The 27805-nt window shown below is 36.5% G+C and overlaps 1 long non-coding RNA gene across 2 annotated transcripts; it reads right to left on the reverse strand.

Annotated features, from left to right (window-relative positions):
• Positions 1-6948: 6948 nt before the first annotated feature.
• Positions 6949-26480, reverse strand: LOC135298031 (uncharacterized). 2 transcript variants are annotated; one of them, XR_010359992.1, is made up of 6 exons: positions 25192-26480; positions 23331-23513; positions 15840-16209; positions 12521-12664; positions 7619-7732; positions 6949-7323 (listed from the first exon to the last, which is right to left on the reverse strand). It is a non-coding gene; the product is annotated as an uncharacterized LOC135298031 (long non-coding RNA). The 2 variants fall into 2 exon arrangements; XR_010359991.1 differs by having other exon boundaries at positions 23331-26480.
• Positions 26481-27805: the final 1325 nt, after the last annotated feature.

A 27805-nucleotide genomic window follows, 5' to 3' on the forward strand; every position in this document is an offset into this window, starting at 1 on the left:
CTCTAACTGAATTAATCTTCAATTATTCCATGCAAGGTGTAACAGTACAAGAATAAGAAATGAATTTGCCATGGCTCAGTCACTAGTATGTGATAACTTTGTTTAAATGTGTCTCAGCTCTAAACAGAAGGACTCTGGCTCAAGGGCAGTCAGTTTTTATGAGAACTTTATAGTACTGGCTTAGGAGATATGCAAAGGAGTAGAGATTCCCTCAGTCTCTCCTGTTGGAGGCCCTATAACATGAAATATATAGGTTCATATTCCTTTTGTCAGAATAAAAATATGAAGCAGAATTTCTCGTAGGTATTCAAATGATCAAATAATCAGAGGGAGTGGGGAAGCCAAACACACTCCAGGTTGGTCATAGAAATGTCATCTTGAAAAAACAAAACTAGATAGTTTCTAACTAACTAACTAACTAACTAGACAGTGACCCTACAAACAGATTGAGAGGACCAGACAAGACAATTCACATTTTTCAAGGAATAGTCTGCTTGCAACAGACTTGAAATAAAATATCTTCTTTCTGTCTACATTTTTCTCAGTAATTACATACCAGTCTTGTTCTAAATTTTGCTTCTCAAGGTCAATAATTTATTTGTCTAAACATTTTAGAAATTATCATTTCACACTCAAATGGGTATTTTGAAAATAAAATGTCACGTTAAAAACATCATAATGGTATAGCCACTCACAACCAAGGGATGTGGAACCAAAGAAAAACTTCCATAACTGTCAGGAGATATTTGAGGGAGATCATATCCATTTCAGGGTAAGAAAATTAATAAAATTAATACATTTTGAAGTTATTTTGTCATCAATATTTATTAAGTCTCCTATAGTACGAATAGTTTCAACACTTCAGTATAAATGTGCACAGATTCTTATAGACACTATTTATTTAATTCAAAATATGCTTTTAGAGATAGAAGGTAAATAGGTCAAGGGGTAGGGGGAAAAATGGCATATACCAACAAAGTGATAAAGGTAGAAAATAAATCCTCAGCATTACATAATTAAAGAGGTTTCACTCAGAAAAAAAAAAATAAATCAGATGTCTTTAGTGTTCCTATACACTCTCCTTAATGCTGGGCAACAATATACTTTTTACAAAGCTAATCCATGAAAACTGCTATTAGTGTCTATTAATCTGAATCTGGACAGCTAGACTTTATTTCCCTACAGATTTACCTCAGAATAAAAGTAATTGCATTAACTTCCTGCAAAAGCAGCTTGATACTTATCCTAGGCCCCATTGTTTATTTCTATCTATTCTTGCAGTGAATCAATATTTAATTTTCAATTCCTCCCACAAAGAAAAAAAAAAAGAACTGGAAAATGCTTTATCAGAAAATGTCATTCCCATTTAAAAAAAATCAGGCCTACTTTATATAACTTTATATAAGATTATATGACTTTATATAACAGGACACTAGAAAATGTCAATGTTTCCAAGTTGTCAAAGGTAGGTTATAGTTGCAAGATAATTTCCCACTGGATTCTTGATTTAATTTCTTCCCCAAAGGATTTACAATTTTCTTGTTATTTAAAACATACAAAGAAAACAGGTATTATAAATCTGTCCGTAGACAGAAGTACCAATATGGTGCAGATGGAAGATGAATTTTCTCTCTGGCAGGCCATCTTTTATTATTTATTTGAAATAAGCTGGACAAAGAACATTTCCATATCTATATTAACACATTTCCATATTTTAGCTTTTGTGTTTCCTGAGCACCTATACCTGAAAACAACAATATTAGATTCAGTGAAAGACCAAACACTTTGCACCAGAGTTTTTCTACTTAAAACCAAGCCACATCTTATTTACCATATGATTATATCTCATAAAATAATGCCAGTTTTAGGAAATGACAGGTGTATCAGTCAGGGCTTGTCTCTCCCTCTCACACATTAAAAGCAGGGTAACCAGAACATCTCTCATTGTGGTACATTCATTCATACCTGCCTCTAATAATTAAGTGATTCTTCCTTTGACTTTTCGTGACATTGTATTAATTCCATCAAATAGTGCCTCCATGTCCAAAGCCACTTGTTCTGATCTTCTGAAAACTTAAGAGAGGAAGACAGACTGTAAACAGCTGACTCTGAGCTGAAATGTCATTTTGGCATCCACAGCTTAAAAGACCCTGCTTGAAGAAATTACCCTACAGAAAAGCAAATTCTTTAGGCCACCAACAAAACCAGAGAACTGTTGTTTCCACTTAATATAGCACATCTTTCACGATGTGATGGAATACTGTAAATATAGGGGTTGGGTTTTGTTTGTGGGGAAGTTTTTTTGGAGAGTGTGGAGCCCAGATCATCAGATCTATAACAACAACACAATTGCTGGCTCTTAGTTGGGGATTTTAGGCTGAAATTATTCAGGTTCTTCAGGAAAAAAAAATTTAAAAAAATAAATAAAGGACAGTATCTCTATTCCCTAGATTTTCAGCAAACTACCCTGGGAAACTATCTGTTGTCAAAAGCAGAACTGGGAAACAATAAGCTTCCCTCTTTCTTTATTTGTAACTTTACCTTGCACTGCTGGAACAGTAACTTTCTCTCCCTTCCAAGGCAATCACAAGGGCAGATTAATTATTCTAGCTCCGGGCTTCAGATTTTTAACATTTAATAGTGCCGCATAATTAATGCAGGTGGTATTTACACATCATTAGATTTTATAAAGGTTTTACCTTTCTCTTGAAGCTACCATCCAGCTTATTTGTATGAATTATACCCCTTGCCCCCCCTGCTTCACTTCTGGGTTTCCTTATTCTGTTTAGCCTTGTAAAACCATTCTCTGCAGAACACTTAGCATTATTTATTAACTCATGCTTTTTCTTTCTCCCTCACTCAGAGTTTAACTTTCAGATCTCACACAGGGCTTGAGGGCCTCCTCACAAATTCCTTTCTTGTATTTTCACACTCCAACCCTCCTAGATCCCCCCTTCATATTTTCCAGCGAAACTCTGAGTCACAGAATCTGCTGAGACCTCAAGCAATCCCCTGGTTCTTGTACTACCCTCTTGTTAAGGGGCTCAGATAAATGCTTTTGTCAAACATTGAACTGTCAGAGTCAAAATGGGTAAGGCTGTAAGCATCATGACAGAAAAAAAGGATACTTCAGTGAAGACATTTTGAGCTGAAAAAAGCTCACACAGGCATTTTCTGTACTTGACAAATTCTGTAGAAACAAACTGATTATTCTCAACCTTTTGCTAGGATTTGTTCCAGCTATCTTAGACGTTTGTTAGGAACTAGTGGAAGACAAACAAATCTAAATATATCAAAATTCTTCACAGAGACTGGATGCACTGGTGAAGAGCACTCTGTTAAAAAGAGCCATAAAATTGTCTATCTCCCAGATGATGCCTAGAAGGAACTGCTCCTTTCCCACATTGTTTGGCCTTCTGATGGACAGGATATTTTCTTAGTCCACCACAGCAACTCTGTGACCCCTCTTGAGACATCATTCTTTTTCTGTTCTCTAACAAAGATAAGCTGAAGGTGTTCAGCACCAAGGCCCTTTGCAGATATCTTCACTTTGCCTATGAAGCCTTAACTCATTGCTGAAATGGCAGGTCTCACTTCCAGTCAGTTTCAGAAGTCAGCTTCACTAATATTTGGCTTTTAAAAAAACCCAAACCTACAAAACCCTTACAAACTTTGATCTTTTTATCCAAACTCATACCTCAGATTTATTTCTCATAATATCAGCAAAGCTGTTTATTATCCTTTTTTTGTCACGGTGATTGCAAATTTAAAAATTCTGAAATTTCTATCCTTGACTTTGGGAGCAAAGCTTGTATCCTGAGTTATTTTTTTAACTCCTCCTTTTTAGTGCCTAGTTCATCTCTTGCCCTGACCTTACACATACTTAGGAAACTGTCGAAGATGGGGACTGTACCTTTGTGTTCTACAGTATCTAGACTTAATAAAAGACATGATCCATGACTACTTCTGGCTTAGCAAGCTCTCTTAGAGTCTGAATAAAAATCTAGCTCTAGATCTACCTATTCATATCTACCTAGTCATCTGTTTATATGCATTATTACATATCTAATGAGTCCACGTTAACATTAATATCAATACTTACAATTATTAGGAAAGACAAGAAAGGTGGCAGAGCTTTCAAATTCCACAGAAAACCAGTAATTCTTAAAGAAAAAGAAAGAAAAAGGCAGATGACTCAGCTTCTTAATATCGCAACTACAGCAATGAAAATACAAGTAAAAAAGAAAAACGACAGCCTCATCTTGATTTATTTGATAATGCTAAGAGCACAAATGCCAGAGGGTAGAAACTTCTGCAGCAGAAGCTTAACTAATTTCTTTTACTTAGCACGGCACTGACTAACTGAAAACTTTTAAACCTACTCTCCACAGAGTTTCCAGTACTTTAACAGTGCTGCTTGCATGAGTTCCAAAATACTCAAATGGATCTACAGAATTGGACATCTTTTCCAGTCTTAGAGGTGTTGTAGGTGGTCAAATAAAACCAGTTCTTGGAAGTATGGTCTTCAGGTGGAAAGCTAGCACAGCAAAAGAGACTTAATTAGTCCTGACCCAGCCTAGTCAAACGGGGACATCAAGGTCTTTGAGAAAATAATATCTTCTTGAGCAGCCTAGTTGCAAGCAGTAATTGGTGTGACAGACACTGGACCCATACAAAGTGCTCTTTTTCACGTATCAGTACATGTATTGTGTACTACATTAAAATCTGGTGAGGACAGGAAGCTGAGAAGAAGACTGTGTATTTACATATAAGTCCTGGCCTCTGAGCCACTTTGTGCAACCTTTTGGTCTGGAATGACCCAGCTTGAAAAGTGTTGTGGAGGGGCTGTTTGTTGGGGGTTTTTTTTCTCCAGGATGTTCTTTAATTTGTTTCATACAATGGTGGTAAACCACTTCACTGCTTGAAAGAGTTATTATGTACCAGACTATATTATTTTGTGTCCTAATAAAATATAGCTTAGGAGATTGAAAGCCTTTGGGTTCTTTTGATAGTTTGACTAAGAAAAGTCTATGGACTCTTTCCCCCCTCTTAGCTCTGGTTAATTTAAGACTTTCCACATAGATGCTTTCTAAATCCTTATCTTTATTTAAATGTATCTCATGTACAAAACATTCATTTTTTATATATGGCTGGCTTGTATCTTCAATGTGAAGGAGAAATCACTAATGAAGTCACTGAGAAGTTCAGCCTAAAATAAAAAATCAATCACAAGTGATTAGTTTAAAATATTAATGGGTAAAAACTAAAGTTTTCTTTAGAGCTAAAAATATCTTTGATTCTTAAGTGAAGGAGAAGGAAAAAAATCAATGGAAATTAAATATTGATTTAACAAAAATGGGCAGTTAATTCTTTATGTACAATTTCCTATTCATAGATCCACTGTCATTGTACAAGCAAAGTAATTAACACAAAACATGATTTTACAGACAAATTTCTCCTCTTGAATCTTGTAAGGAGGACTCAGGACTGCACCAAACCCAACTCTCCATCCAGAGCCAGACACATGCTCTGTTGGCAAGGGGAGAGGAACACTCTGCGCTTCTGTCCCTCCTGGCTGCAGCTGAGCATCAGCACTAATCAATCTTCCCTGCAGTCTGTCCTGCTAAGTCAGGCACTGGCATGGCTGAAGTATTGGCATACTTTGTGATAGGCTTTGTTGCAGGGCTGGAGACAGCCAGCTGAAGCTGGTGGCTTCTTTAATCACCCTATCAAAATTCCATGGAAGTCATTTGCCTGAGTCCTGAAACACTGAAATGAGATGATTTGGCCAGCATCCCATTACAGATCATTTCAGGAGCTAAGAAGAAAATTATAGTCTCCTCCCTTGCAGACTTACATTCTGCAGTGTAAGATATTCTCTTTAAAGTGAATGCTTGTTTCATTAGACTCAGCTGAGAAAATCCACACACCCCATCTTCCATCAATTAAACAAACTGAAGCAGTAGATTTAGCCTAGTTCCCCATTCAGAACTGCAGAGCAGTTGTTGAAAAAAAAAAAAATCAGCCCTCAAGCTTGAAAAACCTTACTTCATCAAAAAAGAAAAAAAAAAAAGGCGAAAAAGAGGGGAAGTTAAGAAAGGCTTTAGAGACATTTAAAGGTAAATCTATGCTACAGTTGCAGTCACCATGCTCTCAGGCACACTAAATAATAAACTAGAAGAAACTTACCAGAGGGCCAGGAGTCCTTTGTGATAAATTATATCATGTAATTGAAGACAAATTTGGGATGGCTTTCTTGTCTCTGAAGGAATTCGGTCCATTCTGGTTTTTATTACATTTTCTCTGCCTGAGAGGGCTGACCACCAAGATGATTAGTGCTATAAGTATTATATATATGTATTAGTACTGTAAGGGGTATTATTTAAAGGTATTCCCCCTTTGCAGCAAGGAGTAGCATGTCCAATGGCAGGAGTGCAGGTTTCTAGGTGAAGTATACCTATTAGCCACTTAAAATGTGCAGGTCTTCTGTAGGATTTTAATATTATGTACATTTTAAAATATCCACATTATTTTTATATGAAAATAAAAAAATATTCGTTTTTTGAGGAAACTGACTATGTATGTAACACAACTGCACTGCTCTTCACTGTGTCTGAATTAGTTTGGAGGAAAGACTCCCTTTCCCAAGGATACCACAAATCGATGCAGCTTTCTGGTTTTCTATTTTCCAATTTGGATGTTCTGTCACATATGTGTGCTGATGTGTGGAGCTTTTAGGAGCTCTTTTTAAGATAATCAAAAGAGGCTTCAAGACAGGATCCTAAAGGTGAGAAGCAACTGTATTACTTTGGCACACAGGCCTGGTATTTTGACTCAGTTAACGTATTAATTGATTTGTCTTTCAGATTTAATAAAGAATTTTATAATCTACCCCACAAAATTATTTAAATATTCTTTTCTGTTTTAGTAGAGTTTTATTTTTACACTGTTCATTTGATCACTTCAGCAGGGTACAAAATTGTGCCTTCAGGCACAGCCTGTTGTGAGAAGCTGTGTGAAGATGCTCTGCCTCATGGGGCTGGAAAAGATGCTTCCTTCATTACTGGGTTATCTCGCAAAGCAGCCTGGTTGCACTATAGGAAAATAATTGATACTCACTTTTAGATGGCTGCAGTACATTCTCATTTCACAGCTAAGCCAATTCACTTGGAATTGAGAGGTAGAGATAGAGGTTTTTTTCTGACCCTTAACCAGCATCTTTCCCACAGGATGGCAATCAAATGTGCTTTCATAAGAACATGGGTTTCTGCTCTGTTTGGCCCTGATACGATCTCTGCCAGGTCTTTACTTGAAGAAGTATCACTGTCCTCATGGGAGAGTAAAAAATAAACTGTCATTAGTTTTCCAGATTTTAAACAGAGAATTAATTTACTTTGGGCTGTGCTTGAACAAGTCAGAGTAGCTGCTCTTTTGGTTTTCATGTTTAAAAAACTCATACAGGCTATGTAAGTGATTCCTGAAAAAGCCTCCCTCAGACAGGATCATATTATTTTCAGCTCAATGAATTACCCAGTATTAGGCCCTGCATCTTGCTACAATTAGAAAGGAGTATTAGAAAGCCTGCCTTTGATCATGGTGAAGATCAGCCAGCAACTACCTTTTCTGAGCCTTCCTGGTGTCTTCCTTTCCAGCACTTTACACCAAAAATGCCCTTTGCCTCCCATTTTCCTACTTTCCTGTTCCATCTTCTTCCACTGTCTGTCTGTGATCCCTATATCAAATAAAGATTTTTTCATTAATATGAGAACCAATCATTTCAATGCAACAAGAACTCTCATTAGCCTCTGAATATCTATGTTTTGGCAGTGAACAGAGATGTTTGACAAGGCCATTCAATTAGTATTTCCTATGTTTGATAAATTCACTGAGGATAACTTATTTCAAAATCAAAACAGTGGTCTTTAAATGATTCAACATTGTTATTCACTGTGGTAGGATGTATCCTATGGCCCTACAAAGGTCACCTTGAAATTCACAGAAGCAGTTGCGCGGCCAGCTGAAATTGGCAATTACAAAATTAATTCCACAGTCAAGATACCAGACTGAATTAGCATGTTATTGAAGATCCATTTAAGATTACATTTACTACTCTGAGAAATGATTTGTCATTTCCATTGCTAACTATCCCAGAGAGTTTATTCCTAACACAGCAAAACTCTTTGTGCTCCTCACCAGCAGTATAAGCTGTAACAATCCTGCTTCCACTGAGGCTTTACCTCAAAGACACCTCATGTTCAGAGGTTTCTTAAATGAATTATTGAATCAGGTACCAAATCTTACCCATCGATCTTGCTCAGTAATATAATCGCAGCTTTATGGATTTTGATGGAGTTGTGTGAGCGTAATGTACAAACCTGGTTAGAGGTTTTTGAAGTCCACTCCAGTTGGACGATATGTACTTCCCTTAGGTCCAATGAAATAAAAACTTCTAAAGGGGTGCAATATTAAAATCCTGTCTGTTTCCATTCTAATTACCTAACAAAGTCCTGATGGGATGATTAAGTTTCATTTAATTAGCAGATAGATAACCTGGCCTGCTAAAGAAATTATTTGCTTTATATTGAGATTTCTAGGGAAAGAGACTTTCTGAAATACAGGTGAAAAATTGAAGCTACAACAACGGAAAAAAAACTGAGAGAATGTTCATCAGCTTCAGTGGGAGTGAGCAGGATATAATTACAAACATATAGGTACTTTCTGCAGACTTTTTAGTCTAGTGTGAGAGAAGATGATATTTAAATTTTATTCTGTTGTTTTTCCTTTTATTATTGTTATTATCTCACATCCTATATTGTAGTTCTATATTCTAAAATGTATTTTTCTTGAATTCTCTGTTTGCATTTATTCAAAATGCATATTATCCAAGCATATTCTCATACTAACCAACATTTGCACATAACACATGGTGGCACTGAGATTTCTGTTTACTTATTTCCTTTTCTGACTTGTGCATATTGCATAAATGAAAAATTTTCAAAAGCAGGTACTTGGCTTAGGAACTAAATTACATTTTCAAAAAATATTTATGCACTTAAGAACACGTAGGCTCAGTGACCTCTAAATCCATTTGGAAAGATGATTTGAAAAGCAGAGATAAAGCCAATTATTTCAGCACAAACTGAGATTCAGGCAGGCAGAAAAAGCAAGTATGAAGAGATGATTGAGAACATTGCAGCAGATAAAAGAAAACATTTAAACTGAAAATTAGGTATAAAAAGCATCTCATACAATTTAAGAAACTAAATGCAAGGTAGCTGAAGAGAGGAAAAAGGCTGTGATGTGGCTACTGAATGAAATTGTCATTGGGGTTTTTGCTTCTCCTTTTTTTCTGAATCCTAATTTTCTCTTCACACTGACAAAATTATCTTGCATATACTGGGTCAGACACTTGTTCCATAGCTGCAGACCTGGTTAGTAGCTCTTTTTAGAAATGTGATATGTACATTTCCTTGACTTGCTAGGCCTATGCAGAGAAGGGGCTGTTCCTGAAGACCCATTTCAAAGGAGAGGCTGGACTAGATGGTCTCCGTAGGTTCCTCCAAACCAAAGTTAACATGGAGTACTCTGAACACTCCGTTTCCTATAATGTACCTTAATTTTACCGAGATCTTTGGGTGAAAAGGATAAATCACACTGTATATGCAACTGTTGTGTGTATCTGCAGCTGCAATGAAGTTGTGATCATTTGAAAATTAATTTATTCCATTTAACACAATTAAGAGAATAGTAAGAGATTAGGCACACCGTGCTGGAGGTGTTTAAACCTGGGAACTTACAACCTCTTTTCAGGGGAAAAAAAACCAAAACCAACAAAAATTAAAGAACTTGAAGGAAATAACTTGACAGAATGATGAATAATATCTGTCTCATAACACCACGTGAGGGGAAAGGAAAGCAGCACCTCTGTCACTCAGAACTGGAAGGAAAGGAAAAGGAAATGGCACATTCTCTCTCCAGAAATACCCCGTACTTCTGAAATGTGCAGTACTGTCTGTAAACTTTGTTATGTCAGTTTTGTTTGCCATAGCATGGTACTTGCAAGGAAAGGTCAATAAAGCCAAAAAGGCCGTGTGTTTGAATTGATGAAAGTGAAATGACAACAATTTCCAGGTAAAAAGTACAGGAAATCAATTGGTCATGCATGTCAGCATGAAATTAAGACAACTGCATGCAGAATCAGAGCTATCTCTGTCATCTTTCTATGGAAGTGTTACCAGATATTATACCAGAGATTGGCATAGTTTCTTAAACTAGTCTGGAAAAATAACTTTACTTGAGTAATATCCATTTGTGCAATTCAGGTTGTACTTTGTACATCTGAAAGCTCTTAGGTCTTAAATTTAAAATGATCAATATGCAAACAAGGAATCAGTCTGGAGTTTGTTGAATTTTTTCCCCTAGTTAATGTAAAAAACCATTTATGTCTTGAAGGCCCACTATTCTGCTGGTATTACACAGCCTGTTTGTTTTTCATTTAGCCAGAGTTCTGGTGAGCTGTAACCAAGCCACGTAACATTGAGATCACAAGTCAGAGATTACCCTGTTTGAATGAAGATAACACATTCACAGCAAATCAGATGAGTTCTATGTTGCTGGTGTTGGCTTTCCTGTAATTAATGGGTGATGACTATTCACTGGTGGCACATCAATTTATTCCTTACCCCACTTTCTCAAATCATCATCTCCCTTTTTTTTAATCAGAATACTGTTCAGTAAAATTGATTTTGTCCCATTAATAGCTTCATTTTTCTTTAATATCTGTTGAGGAAGGCAGCTATAACAACTAAAAAGGCTGATTGTTTCCAAGTTAGCATAGCCTGTAAATTAGTGGGGAGATAAGAACCCTTCCTATCTTTGTAGGTTTGGCAGAAACAGGAAATTTTCATTTAAAAAGAAAATGTACTTAACTAACAAGACTGAACTATTTTAAGGATTATGTGTTTACATCCATGTCAGTCCTATTACAAATTATAAAAATTCTTTCTGTTCCAAAATCCAGAAGGAGAATAATTCAACCACAAGCCTGTGTGGATGCTGGGGTATGTATGTGTGTGCAGATGTTTGTGCTGATGTTTTCCCTGGAGGTTAGTCTGTGGTTTTGGGGGTGCCTGTGTGCTTCCCCCTTGACTGACAAAAGGGAGGGAACTGCACTGCTAGGAGCCTGTGCCCTGACAGTGACACCTGCAGGGACATACTTGGTTGGGTGACAGTGTTTGTGGTCCATGGGTCTGGGGCAGACTGGGGATAGCTGGGGACTTGGGGGGTTGAGGGGAGGGGGAGGCAGGGGAGGGGATGTTCCTGGGGATTAGTTTCTGGGGTCGAGAAATAAATTGTTTATTAATGATCTGTACATGCCTGATATCATCATTTGTTTGTAGGATTGCCAATATTGACCCTGAATATATAGTACACTGATTGTCCTGGATATGTAACACACTGATTGTCAGTTAATTAGGTGTCATTAATAAGTCAATAAACTACTTTGAATGAGTTGAATTAAGCCACATGAACGGAGATGTTTTTCTCCCTGCAGCAATAGCCATTCCCAGAGCTGCTTTGCTCAGACAAGTAGAGGAAACTCAGAGAAACTTGGGAGCAGCATGTCACAAGCAGAATGCCTCTGGCTCTGCTCTGGCAGGCTGCAGGAGCCAGGTCATTCACTTCCCCCAGGACAGGAGCAGCCCAGACCCTGTGGCTTCTCGAAAACTGCCAAATTATCCTTTTCTCCCACATTTGCTTCTGACTCCTCTTGCACAAAGAGTTGAGGGGTGTGCGTGTTTATTTCCTTTTGCTGAACTCATTTGCATCATTCCAAGCCTGTATACACTGGAGATGCTCTTTTCAATCCAGAAGTGTCTTTGATGACTGATTTGGGTAGGGAAAGATTTCAGTAGTCAGTTTGAGTTTTATTTGCTCACCAAATCTGAATTTTGAGACTTTTTTTGTGTGTAGATCATAGGAAATAGCCTAAACCATACCCCAAGAGCAGCTGCTGTTCAACCAAGATTTGGGTCTCAGGTCAGTCAGAGTCTCTTGAAGACTCTCTAGTATATAGAAATTTTTGATCCTAGCAGAGGATTTTCAGCTTGTAAGGACATCATATATCAATTTTTACTTTGATCACAGGTAAACCAAGAAGTCATTGCTGGAAATTAAACCTATAGTTTTTTATCCAGCTTGAGTGGAACTTTCCTAAACCCAACTCTTATTTAACCATATTTTGAACCCTTACCTTTGTGAGAAATAGTGTAAAACCTTAACTGTCTGATTCTTTCATTCCAAGAAGAAAAGCCCATGTTGACACCGCTTTGCCCCCAAAGTATAAAGCAGATCCCCAGTATCCCATTGAATAATTCCTGCCTTACACATAAAAACATAGTCAAAAAACTAAAGAACAGACTATTAAAGCCTCAAGTGGAAAGTTAAAAGACTAGAAGAAAGAATATATCCTTCCTTAGGTCTCGCTGCTCTTAAACTGAACAATGGTTAGGGAAATTACCTTTAAAAAAGATGGTGTAATTTACTCCTGCATTCACTAATACGTGCTCTTCTGCTCCTCAGAACCAGTTCAGGGTATTTCAGCCGATCTGGTCTGTCTCTGAGATTAGAGACGTTCTTGCCATTATCTTCAATGACTCTGTCCCTAAAAGAATGTCAATAAATTGAATATTAATGTAAGGGGTGTCCACAGACCCAAATAAAATAAACCAATACCACTAAAGTACAGAAGAGCTAATATTGTTGATGAATACTTGGTTTTTGAAAAATGTTGTTTCAATTTATAATGCTACTACAAATTACTGCTCATGAATATTAGAATATCGCTGAGTAGTAAGTGTTTATCACTAAATATTGACACAAAATTGTAACAGTAGCATATTATTCTTTTTTCTTTTTCTTTAAAATAAAATCAGTCACTTCTTTGGGCATTGGAAAAGAAATTATACTAATTTCTAAATTGGTAGGAATTCTCTTGAATGGGCAATAATAGCAAAGAATAGTTTGCCAGACATAAAGAACATCATCTGATTGCTAAAGGTGTTGTGAAAGTATAGAACATTTGCCAATTTTGCAATTGCAGGATAAACAATAAAAGATAATATTTAAAGTCAAATTTTCAACTTCCAGACAATGCTTTTGGACTAGCAATATTTTAATAATTTGCCTTGTTGATGTTCCTGCTTGGTCTGTAGTCATTTCCAGTTCCTTCATTTCCCTCTGTGAAATCACCCTGAAAAGTATTTCCACTGAAAGATACAAATCAGGCTCAACAACTTCCACTGAAGAATTAGCACATGTTAAAACTTCAGACTGCCTCAAGCCCAACAGTCTGATTTGCATACCCTTCTTTATAAAGTTAAGAAAAGGCTATTAACCTCCACCCACGTCAAGAGTAATGAACAGTTTTAGCATAAATTTTAATTATAGAAAATCCCATTTCTTCTGAATCTTTGTATTGCAATAATTTTAGCAATGATGTTTTAAAATGTTTCTTTCTTCCCATATAGATTTCCTGCCAATATTTCTTATAAATGGAGACATTTTATATACTGGAAATGATGGATATAAACTATATAGTTTTACAACTGTTTTCAACAATGTGTCAGGGGAAAAATGCAAGCATGACAGAAAATGCAAATTTCAAAAAGTAAGAATGTTCAGAGGTAATAAATATGATTCAGTACATAAGGACAAAAATATTTCATTTCAGAATAAATTGACCTTTCATATTAAGATTGTCCTTATTTCAAAATCGCCATTAAAATACTCTAAGAATTGGCTATTGCTTTCAATGTATTCATCACTGCTTAAAGTTAGGACTAGACACAACCAGTAGGGAAAAAAGTATTAATTACATAGGAAAGAAATGCTGTAGGAGATTCAAGGAGCTGTGACTTCTTCCTCCACAAAGAGGGAGCTGTGAGGTCATTTGTAGTCTCGGTATACAGAATATTTTTACATCTGTGTGTGCTCAGAGAATAGGACATGTCACATAGGGACATCAAGAGCTGCCAAACACAGTGAAGACTAAGATGTTGCAGTGAGCACTCGGGTCTGGAGTTTGGCCTTTTCCTCCTTGAATGCAGCTTTTAAAGAGGTATGCAGTCATATTTGACAGAATAGTGGCCAGCAATGACCTTGTTCCTTAGATTCAGCCATTCTCAAAAATTCATGGTGTGACCAAGGAGGTGTGAACTTAAATAGGGTGATACATAAGGTAAAAATTATCCCTCACAGCACAGATAAACAGATTGTGCTGCTTTCATCAGATCAGAGACTAAACTACACAGGAGTCTGCTCTCAAAAGCAGCAAAGCATTGCATTGGAGGCTTGCTATTCACTTGTACTGAGGTGAAGCTCAGTAACATTTTGGTAAACTAGAGGAAGAAAGATTGAGTGCTGTCCTTGGAAAATGACAGCTCCTAGGATGTTTAAACCAAGTAATATAGCAGGCAAGGGGACAATTTTAACAATCTCTTGCTTTTTTATCAATTCTTACTGAAAAAGCAAAGTACAATCTCAAATAACTTTCAGCTTGATGGAGAGGAGAAAAAGTTACTCTGTGGGTACAGAAAAGGGAAAAGTGTTGATTTAACAAATACTGAAAATTCTTCCCCTGTCTTTCAGTATATATTATATCCTCTGCCCCTACATATTCTGTTCTCAGTGGAGTTGTTACTGGCTGAAACACAAGGTAAAAATCAGTAATTTTTTATGCTTATGGTATTTCATTTTTATGATTCTTCTGCTGTATCCAAACATTTCAGCCATTCTTGTTTGTGTGGATAAAGATTTCAAGAGTAGTAGTAACTCACAGTGGGATGGATTTTTTTCCCCTTCCCTGAAAATTAAAAAAATCACAGTGTGATCCCAGCATTGTCTTCTTCATTGCTCTGGGAGGCAGCCAAATGTTACCTACAGATACTATTCATGAGATTCATATATCATGTTCAAAAGGAGGAAAAAATCTCTATGTTCCCAGTAATAGATTGGAAAATACCAGGATCAACAACAGCATAAAAGACCTATTAAATCATTTGTACCACCAGGAAAGAGCAAAGCACAGTTACCCGTCCTTTATCACAGAAAGCTTTTCTGTCTGTTCACTTTGGTGGATGGTTACTATGGGGAGTAAACAAGGGAAAATGCTCGGCCAGGTTCTCCAAAAGCAGTTTTATAATCATATCTCTGTCAGAAATGTTATTTTCCTTTTAGATGCAAATTTCTCACAGATGAAGGCTATAAGCTACATCCAAATAAGAGCAGAGCATTTGTGTGTATTGCAGGCACTGGATTCTAAAACGAAAGACTTTTTCTCCATTCCCCCACTGGCCAGAAAAATCCTCTTTTATTTTGTCTCAATTTCCTGCAGCTGCTACTTATGTTACTTATGCCCACCCTCATGGCTAGGAACCAGACATTCCATTAGGTGAGTCAATGAGTCAAAGCAGCGCTGCAGTCTCTCTTTTTAGGAAGAAATCCTACTCCTTAAACACAAGAGGTAATAGGTATACAGCAAGTTGTTGCCATAGCTGCTGATGTGCTTTGCCTTCTGTAGCCTGAAGGGATTCAGGGGCTTACATAAGGCATATGTGCACCCTGGTTATGACACACTAAGCCCATGCCTTGAGTCTCCCAGGCTGTTTTTAACAGCACAGAAGTAGCAGCATATTGGGCAGCAAGCAATGCATGGAGAGGCTCCACCTGAGGCCAAGAGTCTCAGACTTAGCTGTCCATGTATGGAAGTCTGTATACATCAGATACTGCTGTCACTGGAGCTGGAGAGGACTCGAGCTGGCCTGTCTCTGGGTGCCTACCTTAGGGTGAACTTCATTCTTGTAGGCTTCCTGAGCTTTTGGGAGCAGATCGGACTGCATGGGAGCTTTGGCACCTTGGGCACCAGGGAAAAAAAAGACCACAGGAATCCCAAGGTTATGGCATTTGCCTGGGAAGATGGAGCTCCCGCCCATTTGGCTTTTCTGGTTTTGTAGCAAGCACTGTTCAGTGTGAGAAACAGGACTCCCTGCCCTTAGAACAGATGTTCACAGATGAAAGAAGCCAGGCTCCTTTTTTTGTCTTCTTTCATGCCAGTTTTCTCTGCTGCTGTGTCTCATCGCTTTCTAGGTGGTTATTAGCTGATATGGCTAGGATTCTCCTTACAGAGTTCTTTTATTCTGCATTTCTTCCCTGGAACAGATTTATAAGCAATCAAATGTCTCCTGTCTGGTAATAATAAAATGCTTTTCACTGTAAGTGAAAGTTACAGACAATCATGAACTACTCATGGCTCCCAAATCAATTCATTTCAGTACTGGAACAGCCTCTGAGAACAGCCTCTGTCTCCTGCAGACAGAACTGTAACCTCATAGTGGTAACTCCACTGTGAAAATAGAGTTTGCCAGAGTGAAATTGTTGAATTCAGTCTTTGTTTCAGACCACAAGGATCCTATTTCATGCATTAAATGCCAAAGAACTCAATTATTTATTACTTTATAGTTGAAACTGGAAAATTTCCCAGATTACTTATCTATTCTCAAGTACTTGAACAAATGAGGAAAGCAGGGGAAATTTATTAGAATTAGTAAATAACCAGTGAATGGAGAGCTCTTTCTCAAAAATTTGCGGTCAATATCTTAGGTGACTCTGAGTGCTTGGCTGCTTCATAAAGTATTTAATATCCTTGTTTCAGCTAGAAATACTGCACGGATACTTCTCTGTTTGTCATTGTGTAGCTCACTGCTGTACTTCTGTTAATTTAGACTGGGAAAATGAAGGGAACAGAAAACTGGAAAGGCTTGGTAAAAAAAGTTAATATCGTTAATTTACACATTTACTAGCTTTAGATAAGTGAATAAAAATTCAGCCAATATCATAGCTTAATCTTATCTACCCTTGCAAAATGGAATGGTTTTGCAGTAATTATCTATTTTTGCATCAAGATAATTTTACTTTATTTTTTCTTTGCCAAGAGAGTTGATAAAAAACAAAAGCTTCTCTGCAGAAACAGTGGCACTAATGTCCATCCATTATGAAAATGATGTTTAATAACACTTCTCTTTCATTCAAATTACAGAAAAGAGAAGTTAACTAAGCTAACACAAAATTATGAAAAACATAGATCCTGTTGTGGCAATGTCAGCTTATTTTGATATGTTCAGGATTTAAAAGGACTTATATTAATCCATAATATGTGTCTACAAAACCCTGACTGTGAGAGCAGTGCTGACTCATTGCACAGAGCTTACAGTTAACCTGGGCAGACACATCAGCTTTCTGAGGAGAAAAGGCGTGAAATTTAACAGAATCTGGGGTTGTTTCCAACCACCACCAATTCTTATTATCAGCAGGCTTTTTCTTTGCCTTTCATCCACAAGGCTTTTACTGTCTGGAAACCCACAACTGCTTGTCTCAGGATTTTCTGCGTCTAACTATTCCTGTCCTCTGCTCTAACTGATTATAAAGTAATGGTCTTTCAGACGTCATCCAGAGACCCATACGGAAACCCTTACTGAGCCTAAGTTTGCAAAATCCTTAAAGACCAAAGAACTTCCTTCTTTTACGGACAGACACTGCATATTAGGTGATGTAAATATATTAAATCTCTTAAGTCTCTCTTTCACTATTCTTTCAGGTCTTACAAAATTTTGCTTCAATTCTAAGTACCTGTATATAGCAGTCTGATGGGACTTTTTATATCAAGACAGAAAAAATGAAAGCTAATTATTCAATAAACAACCATCATGGTTTTTGGAATAATAAAAATCAATAGCGAAACTTGACTGATAGATTCCCCATCATAAATTGATTAGCCTCTTTCAGTGACCGTTCATGGCAGAATTACCAATGGTAATGGCAATTACCAATGGTTTTCTGTATAATAAAGATTAGAAAAAAGTTACTAATTTGGAGGAATTCAAAGAAATACTTTTTCCTCTGTTCACTGAGAATTACACTAGGGTCTTGGTGATTACAAATAGGTAATACAAAAAGATGCAAAACACCTGTCACCTGCCTTTGAAGAACCAAGACCTTGGAAGTTTTGGTTCCCAAAAATGTAAGAGGACATTTGTGCCTGATTGAATGAATATAGTGTTGCCTATTATTCAAAGTTTATTTCCCTTTCCCACAGACAGAACATAATAACTAGAGAGCCAACAAAGATTTGTGAAGTTATTAACAATGGCACAAAATCTTCCTGACCTACAAATGAGGAAGCAATTCTGTTTTCACTCGCATAATAACAGTATGAAGTATTATCAACACCTGCAAAGCTGGTCAAGCCTGTACACACTCCCTTTTCTGATATTTCTTTAGATTCCCTCCCACCCTAGTATTTTATTTCCCTGCCAGCTTCCCTGCCAGGCCCATGATTTCTTTTTACATTTATCTTCTTCCTAAATTATACCATTATCTTTTATCTCATGGGTTGATCCAAACTTTCTTTTCTGTCTTGATTCTAGAAAGACAAATTCCTTTACATCAGGTTTTATTGTCTTGTTATGTGACATAGTGCTTTGTTGACAGTAAAACCTCAGGAACTCGTGGACAGTTAATAAGAATACGATGGAGTTCATCCAGCTGGGAGCTGGTGGCATACGCGCAGACAGGTCTGCACCCCTGACCTTTAGACACCACCCAGAAACTGATCTTTTGTGGTTCCACCATGAGCTGGTTCACCAACAAATTAAGAAAAAAATGTAACAAAGACAGTGAATATTTTTCTGAGCTTTACACTGTTTAGCCAGTTTAAATTGGCTCATTATGAGGTTGTACAAGAGCCAAGAAAAGGGAGCTGGTGGGAGTGTGCTGCCAGGGACAGGCTGGTGGTGGGAGCACTTGGCCATCAGATGGACTCAGCCAGCTTTGCACTCGGAGCAAGATGCCCAATCCCTTCATCCTTAGAATAACAAGACCTCATCTATTAATAAATAATGTATAAACAGGGAGTTTACAACAGATTCAATACATAAATTATTTCACTGGAATGTTGCATTAAGCTATTTCACAATGCTCAGTTTTTATTTGATATCATTGTGTTTATTTATGTCTGATATATGATGTCTGTAAGATAACTTTCATTGTAATTTCTATATAAATTGCTAGATTTTATGAGAAAAATCAGTTCCTCACAGAGATATGCAGGAATTTCCTGGATCAGCTTCATAATGCTCATTTATTAATCAAAAGCATGAAAAATGCCATCCCCTTTCAAATATAAATTATGTCTTGTCCTCACTGCAAAATATCAAATTCTCAAAATGGAATAAGCATGCCAAGCACAAAATTAAGTTTTGATTTACACATTTCCCAGGGAACATCAGTCTTTATTAATGAAAACTAATATGGCTAAATCTTCCTTACTTTTCTTATATATGTAGCCTTATTACAGACTTGCTCTGACATTCCTGAAAAGATTTGTCATTATTTCCAAAGACCCTGAATCAGTCTCAAAATTATTATTTTTTATTTTCTTCAGAGACAATCTACTTCAAGATAGTTTGAATTGAGATAGTTATTGGAACTTCTAGTCACAAAGAGTAACAGGCATATATTTTAAATTACTTTATCATGTGATATTTACCCCTAAACCAAAACAACCCTCAGGAGCAAGCCAGAGAACACCACAGAATATTTGGCAATTTTTTATGTTTGACAGTAAAAAACATTCACATGACTTTGCAAGTTGCTTTATTATGAAAAATGCTGTGAGAGAGAGAGGAGCGTTTCCTGTGATATTTCCATTGTTTCTGCTCCTGGGCTGGTCAGGAAGTGAAAGAGGCATCTTTACATCCATAATCTTTCCAAACAGCAACTTGAGACTTTAGGCTTATTCTCACTAAACTTATTGATATTAAAATTACTCTTGATTTCCACATAAGTCAAAGAAGAATTTGCCTCACTTATTTTAGAAAGTTTGTTCCTGGCTTCTGCTTTTGTGACTTAAGAGGCAAACCAATGCAATCAATTTTATTGACTTTTTCTCTTCTTGCTTCATACAGTCTATAATTTTTTCTTTCTTCTTGTCTACAGAAGTATGGAAGGCTGTTCAAAGACAGCGAAAGTTTCCAGACAAGTCTGAGGCAGAGAAGCAAACAATAGACATCAAAAAATATACAATGTCAGTATGATCATTTCACACTGTCACTCCAGACTTCACTGCACTTCGAGACACTTTTGCAGCTGTGCTGACTGACGTTATTTCAACGCAGTTGCAAAATGTTTATTAGACCTCCAGCTGTTCTGTGATAGCATAAGTGGGAAGACAGTGATAAAATTGTATCCAGCTTGTTCTATATTAAATATTAATTCCTTTTTTCTTGGAAAATATTATTTTTTTAACATCTCATCTTACCAAGGGAGAAGTATGCTGTTCCCAAGGGAGTTACTCTGTGCAGAATTCAGCTAGTGAAACCCTTTTGTCTAAGTCATACAGTGGATGTGCTTTTGCATTTTCTGCATATGGGTGATGGTGAGTACGACAAGATTTGGTGATAATTTGTCCTAAAACACTAGTTAGACACTTCCACCTTTTGCTGAATTGTTATGCCCTGAAAGAAATACTGGCACCTACACAGGCTGTAGGCCCAAATCTAAAGGTCACAGATGTCAACCAGACACTTAAGATTTTCATCTTCAGTAGCAAATCACTGCATAACTGCCATTTGTGCCTTTGAAAATATGCCCTAAAGTGTTTTGCTGAATCAGAGCCTACAGGTGGTCTAGCTCACATGTTTTGGTACAGGGTGAAGTCCATTGCTAAAGCCTATGGAATGGAACTAGGTAACAGAACTATTCACTGTGCTTCTGCAACCTGGCATATTCTCATGCAATTTTCCAGGCAGGCAACCTGTGGAAACACCTGCCCACACATCACACACATGCCAGACCTGCCTTGGGCAGATGCTTCCCCACTCACACAGCAGAACCAGCTGCTACCATAGTCCAGGTGCACCAAATTCTCATTCCAGTGAGTGAAAATCAAGGTAAACATGCATGTTTTGTAAATATTGCTGGGATTTACACACAGGGATAACAGCAGTATCAAGTTTTTCTCCACTGTTAACTCTGGGCATACCAAAGGACACACCAAAGGAAGTCAAATAGCAAATAAACAGAAAATTTCTTGGTAAAGAAGCATCTTCTGGATAATGCACTATTGTATTAAGGTGTACATTTTCTACATTTTGGGTTTAGGCATACAATATTTGCTTTCTTTTTGTATAGCAAAGTCTCTTGAGAATCTACTTCTTTTATCCTTTTAAAGCCTTAGTATAGAAAACATTCTATTTACAATTAAGTCAGTACCTGGAGAAGCAAAATTTCTCTCTCTATACAGCATTAAAGGAGGACAGAAAAGTCAATATCTCACGTTCCATTTTCTTTGCAGTCTGGTGCTATAGCCTTGTGATATGAACACCCTGTGAGGAGGAAAATCTATGCTTTTATCTGAATTTCAGATATCCTATTTCTAGTGCCAGGTGATAAGCTACTATGAAGAGCTCACACAAACTTCTGTGCTATCATTTCCTATTGTTTATCACTAATACTGTTGAAAAAAATGCTTCAAAGTTTATAATGTTTTCATTATTACACCGTATCCTCACCTGGTCTGCAGAGATGTTGGCTCTTTCAGGACAACACCTGCACAATTTAGTCTTAATTTCATACAGAGGATATAAGCCAGAACGAATGAGTAGCCAACAGACGAGCAGCATTTTGCACAATTATGCCCATGCTTTCTTTTCAAAGTGTTTGTAATTATGTCTTTTCAAACTCAAGAAAGATGTGGAAAAGGTAATAGGGAACTCTCACTGTAGTTCCTCATTTTATAAGAATCAAGGACATAAAAAGAAAGATCAGGTAATTGCCCCAAAATCATTGTCTCATCAATGTCTAAAATATGAAAACTTACAGTTAAAGTGATGAAAATTATGCACATAAGAAGGTAATGGCACATAAGGAAAAAACCACTCTTTCGCAACCATACCTATAAAAGCATCTTGCATCAAAATTGCTATTTTATAGGTATGGTATTATTCAATAACAGTAAGAAAAATAATCTGAATGTCTGTCAGCATATAACTGCATTGGAAACCACAGTATAAAAAGCCAAGAATCTCTTCGGATCTCTTTGTCAGTGATTTGAACCTGAGTGCCAGGAGGGGATTCAGCTTCAGACAGCGTCACTGTCATCACAGTGTCTTTGTGTGGGTATTTCCACACAAGGTAAACATTCAAGCCCCACCTGCTAACAGATTTCTAGCCAAAGGATTTAGAGTGATCCAACTAAGATTTCAGCGGACATTAGCATTTGATCAGCTGAGTTGTTGCCTCAGCTGTTTCTGACACAGAACTACATTTCATTGCCTAAGCCTAACAATCTCAGAGTGGTTTTGATGCATTTCAACATTCCCCTGGTTTCCGCTTATTCCCCCAAAGGACACAGGGTTTTTCTCATCCCATGCAGAAGGCTCAGCTACTACAGAGAGTTTTAAATGGCACAAGGTGCATATATTTAGAGAACTGCATTTGTTTATCCTGCCTTAATGAATTGAAATAGGAATTTTTTACTCAGTTTAATGTTTGTGCTTCAATTTGTGCAGACAGGTCTTTCTCTAGTAATCATGAGGGACCTTGGGAGTTAGGTTTTCCCTTAGGTCCCAAATATTTAGTCATAAGTATCTTCACTGAAATAAAAGAACAAATTATAAAGTCACAGAATTACGACCACTAGATTTTATAGTTATAAAGCTTTATTTGAATGCAGTGAGCATTACTCAAATAAGAGTAATTTATTTTATACTACCTCCTGTTATTGCAAGTTCGTGACTACAAAACAGATATAAGACCAGTGGAGTCATTCATTAAAGAAAAGCACAAAAGAACAAAAAATAATGAAACACACACAGCAGAACTACACTATGACTCTTCTGTGGATGTATGGGCATTGTACTAATTGTACACATTCAGTTCCTTTAATTTGTTTTATTCAGAGAAAAAATGGTAAAATATATTAAATCAGTGCTGACATCTGACCATTCTGCATCAGTAATAAAGGATAAATTCTCATCTTAGGTAATTCCCTGAATATATTGAAGAAATAATGAGTTGAATTTCATTTTAGATTTCAGTATTAGCAACAAGTGTATTCAGTTCAGAACTTGATTGCCCCTAACCTGAGGATGCAGCCAAGGCCCCTCTATGACTCTGACTCACTTTGATGGTACAGTTCCTGCTTGCAGTACAAGCCAAAAAAAAAATCAAATGGAATTTTTGATGGAGGAAGAATGATACTGTAACTTATTTACCTTGTGATAGCTCTGATTCCATGGACTGGTCACATTGATAATTAAGATACTTCTTTATTTTTCTTGAATTCCTTATGTGAGCTGCCCTTCCTTGGTGTGTCACACTGTGACCAGGACAGTGGTCAGCCACTTAGTGTGCCTTGGACCTTCTTAGGAGTCAATCTGGTCTCTATCCTTTCTGAGCTGTTTGTAAGGAAGGCATAAAAGTCAGGGGAAAAGTAGGACAGCTGTTAGCTGGCAGTTGCACAGTGTGATATATTTTGAGCATTCTAAATGTACCTAAAAGGTAAATAGAGACAATAATTGCTGCATGTCTTGTCTGTTTGAATAATTAATAGTATTTTTATTGTTGAGTTGCTAGATTCAATTAGGTATCTATTGTATTTCTTTGGCTACTCACACAACAGTGTGGCTTTAAAAACCTTAAGGGTTTTTCTCAGATCCTCTGTACTTCCCAATGAAGAGAAATATTGCAGTATAATCATATCTCTCTTATCAGTTGTGATATTAACCTTGGCCACCTTAAAAAAATGTTTCCATGTTTCTGATATCATTATGCCATATCCTACCATGGCAAACAAATGAAATTTCAATTATGAAATCTCTGACAAAGCTATAACAAACATGTCATATTATGGAAATTACCCTTCTCTAAAAATAGTCATGAACAAATTCCATTCCTTTTTAAAGAACCTGTCAGACTCTTTCATAAAAAATGCTCATACAATGATTCTCTTCTTTATTACATTTCCATATTATCACTGAATACTTTATCTTTCATAATTTCTTAACATTATTACAACAGATATGATTGATTGTATGGCAAAGTGACATTAAGAAAGTTATTTGTTTGTTCCTGGGATGTTTTAAGGAAATTAAAATGTTGAATAAATAAAATGAGCTAACAGAAGAAAAAGCTGTTACAAAGGCTCCAAGATCACTTGAATTTAATTGCTCTGAGTTGTGTACTCAGTAACAATACTGAGTCAGAATTTTCTATTTTGATTCATAGACATTTCTGAAACACTGTGGTTAGTAACATATATGCATATACTTATCTTTTTTAAAATTAAATAAAAGGGGGTTTTAAAATATTTTTACTTCTCTGGAACCCCAGTGCCAGCGATATCCTGTTGATGCCCTCTGTAATCATGATTTTTTGATTAATTTTAACAAGTGAAAAATTTTTTGCCTTATTTCCTGTTGTCATTTCTCCATTAAACAGTGCAAGTTATACAGTAACATTTTTCCATGCCAATATATTTTTCAGATGCAAATAGGCTGATTACAGATTAAGTGCAGAATGCCTTTTGTGAAATACACAGACTTCTCACTGTCTTTTCATCAAAGCTATTAGTCTTTCAATTAGCCCAAGAGTCACAACTCCTGAGCATCATACTAACTTTCTATTCTTTTGCATTTCTAGATGTCATTTTTATTTCATTTCAATTCACTTGAAATATGAACAGTTGGAGTTTTTTAATTCAGTGCATATGCTTCACTTCTTGGTTTTCTCAAGCTATGCTAACTATTTTGCAAGGAAAAGAGTCAAAGATGTTGATGCTACCTTAGTTTTCCATGCCTGTGTATTTTCCAGAAATTCCACACAAGATTTTTTCACAATTCTCTCTGTACAAGAATTGTGAAAAGCACATGCAGTATTTATTTTCCCATCTAAAAATGTGTAACATTTATGGGGCAAGTCTACCAAACTGCAGAGATAAAAAATAGAATAAGGAGAGGATACCTTGTTTTCAGTTTATTTTACTTCAGTGTAGCAGATAAAAATAAGAAGGAGGCAATGATTTATGGCCTCATAGTGTACCACTGTTTCACTATGCTGCATATTGACTATACTTACAGTCAAGTTGGTGGGAGGAATGGAAAACATCCGTTTGAAGAAAAAAAAAGTGGCTAGATTATTCACTAATGTCCATTTGTCTTGCTTTTTTTTCCACATGTTCCTGTCCTGTGATGTTCACTGTATTATCCAGGTTTATGTTAAGCCTGGAAACCACCAGCGCCCATTGCTCTTCAGTCAGAACTCTAAAGAAGATTTAAATGATCTGCTTAATCATCTTTTTTCTGGAAAAAAATGTTACAATATGTATGCTGGTATTTTAGAAAGATGGAAGTTCAAAAAGTATGGTGTGCACTTAGAGTGGACTATGATCATGTTTGACATCTGTTAGTTCTCAGGTGAGGTCACTAGTTTGTGAACAGGTTATATGATGATTTGTGGGCAGGAACATTTCATTCACCAGGATTCATGTTGTGTCTTTTGCTTCATACAAGCAAGGATGGAATTAGGGAATATTTCCTTCCTTATTTTGTCGTAGATCTTAGGAGACAGAAAAAAGTGCTTTCAGATCTATTAGTAACATAACAAATCTTGCTGACATGCACATTAAAAAAAATCTTATGGTCTTGTGTGGCAATATTCTGAAGTCTTCAAAAGAATTTCCATTACCCTTAAATTTAGTGGGTGAAGACTAAATGACTAAAATTGTTCTTTTGTGTCTACTTCTGCACAAGAGAAATAAAACCAGTAGATAAGGAAAGTTAAATAATAGTGATGTAAATATAGATAAAGTGCTATTATAGGAATGAGAAGAATACTTCAGAGTAAGGAAAGAAGAAACAGAGAGGAAGAAGAAAATTTGAGGTAAGGTAGTGTAGGTGATTCAAGAGAAAATGTCAAAGGATGGAGGAATAATTTGAGATGGAAGGTAGTGCAGGGAAGGTCTGGAAAGACAAACAATGTTAAGACAAATCTGCAAGCAGTGGAGAACGTGTCTGTGTTGTTGAGCATACACTCAAATTTGCAGTGAAAACTTCATATCAATACAATGTAATCAAAAGCAATGGTTCAAAACAAAGTCCATAGGAGCATCCTCAATGGCCAGCAAACATAAACCATCATTTTATAACCAGAGGACCTGGGATAGGAATAGTTAGACTAAAGGCTATATCTGAAAAATATATTGTATATAAAGCAAGCATGAAAAGAACATCTTATCATTCCTTTTCTATGTCAGGATCTGAAACATGGAATCAATTAGTTTACTTATATTAATTTAAATTGATTTATTATGGCAAAACTTCATTCAAAAAACATCCAGATAGGGATGTTGTTTTGGTCAGACAAAATCCCAGCATTCTCCCTCTTTTTAACTAAATCCATTATTCATTCAAGGAGAAATGAAAATTAGAAGAGCAAAAACCAATTGGAAATGAAGATTGAAAGACACATAGGAAAGAGAATATATCATTAGACAAGAATTCATAGACAAAAACTCACATATTAAATACACATACTCTTTTATAGGAGAATGGGTTTTTAACCAGTCACACAGTTTCTATTCTATATGGAGGAAAAGTGGAGAAAAGCAAACTGGGCACATCTATCTCTCAAGCTGGTAAATAGAAAGGCTGTAATGTCTGTGTAGATTCAGGAGTCCTCTGGGGTTAATTGCAAAGCATTTTCTTTTTGACAGATTATGGGTGGTAAAAACAGTTAAATATTGCTGTGATATAAATATCAGTTATGTATTGCTATTCTGTAAAAAAAAATGTGATTAACTTTCCAAGTAGCTTCAAATCTCTTAAAAACTTACAACAGAATTTCATGCTTTAAATCAGAAAATAAAGACTCTAAGAGTGATGGTCTATCTTCAACAAAACTATTCAGCCTTTCCCCATTATCTGTTTCAATTCCCAGGTAGCCTTTTTTTAGAAGGGTGAATAGAATTTTCATATCAACTTTCATTGGTGACCCATGTAATTGCCTTAGTCTTACGCTACATGAAAATCCATCTTTTGAGCTGTGTGATGACAGAAAGGCAGCTTTGTTTCCCATCATTGCAAGCAACCTTTATTAGAAAGAAATCACTAGCAGCCATTCTGCTAGTGATTCTGATTTAATCAGCCAAAAAAAATAAAAAAGGAATGAGAAACACCAATTTTAAACTGCCTCTTTTTCAATAAAACAGTTTTATTATCAGCTCTGAAATGGATGTGTCTTCACTCGTATTAAAGTTTGATAAAATACAGTCTTATTGACCTGAACAAAGCTTTTGCTGTTTTTCCTGTTCATCATTTATAGCGATATCTGTAGAGAGCATTAAGGCCTTTTTATATTTTCAAATGAAAGCTCTTCCTACAGATAACCTATCAGCACCCCACCTATCTGCATGACTTGTCCATATAGTCACATTATTATAATATATTCAATGCATTTGCATACTGATTTATTTGCTGTGAAAGACAAGATCTTTATTCATTTGCTCTTTACAGGTAGGAAACATCCCCAAAGAGGAGCATTCCTTGAGACCAACAACAGCATTAATTCAGTGCACTGGAGTCCTTGGAACTGGTATCCTGGAACACCATTGCCTATCAATTTTCTGAGGATTCTCCTGACACCAGGAGAGCTGTTATATTTAGATGCTTATCTGCTTTTGACTGCAGTGCAG

The sequence above is a fragment of the Passer domesticus genome, chromosome 3 (assembly GCF_036417665.1).
Source record: "Passer domesticus isolate bPasDom1 chromosome 3, bPasDom1.hap1, whole genome shotgun sequence".
Classification (NCBI taxonomy): Eukaryota; Metazoa; Chordata; class Aves; order Passeriformes; family Passeridae; genus Passer; species Passer domesticus.